The following is a 657-nucleotide window of genomic DNA, read 5'->3' on the forward strand; positions in this document are numbered from 1 at the left end:
ATAACCCCTTAAACACCAAAAATTTTACTTCCTTGCCCTTTCTAAGATCTAAAAGGTGTTCTTCAATGTTCTTCACCACACTAAAAGTGTTCTTTGTGTTCTTCCTAAATTCTTCAGATTCTTTCTCTGTTTTCACTCGTTTTTCAGTCTTTTCAGCAACCGATTTTTACCAAAATTCAAAATAAATTCCCAGCCACTAAAATCCCATATTTTCTACATGATTTTAACACAAATTGAACCTCAATTTAAGGGTTAAGGTTTTGTTTTCCAGCAGCTCCAAGAACACACATTCATAGCTTGAATTTCATCAAATTTCATCAAATTTTCACCAAAATTTCAACAAGAATTACTCATACAAACAATCAATTTCAAGCACAGCCAAATCATATCATAATCACACAACTCAAACACAATCAATCAAGATTAAATTCGTCAATCCCTACCTGGTTTTGCTGCTCCTAATTCGGTTAAACTTTCAGGTGGTCCTTAAGCACTTTTTCATCCTAAATCACATCAAGAACAACTTTAAATCCAAAAACTCTCAACTGACCAAATCTCACTCAGTATGTTAGGAAGCGATATCTCACCTTAGACTTGCTGGAAATTCACGTTTCTTGGCCCTCAAGTCAAGTTAAGCATGATTCCTAAGGAAGAACA

This window comes from Arachis ipaensis, chromosome B09 (assembly GCF_000816755.2).
Source record: "Arachis ipaensis cultivar K30076 chromosome B09, Araip1.1, whole genome shotgun sequence".
Taxonomy (NCBI): Eukaryota; Viridiplantae; Streptophyta; class Magnoliopsida; order Fabales; family Fabaceae; genus Arachis; species Arachis ipaensis.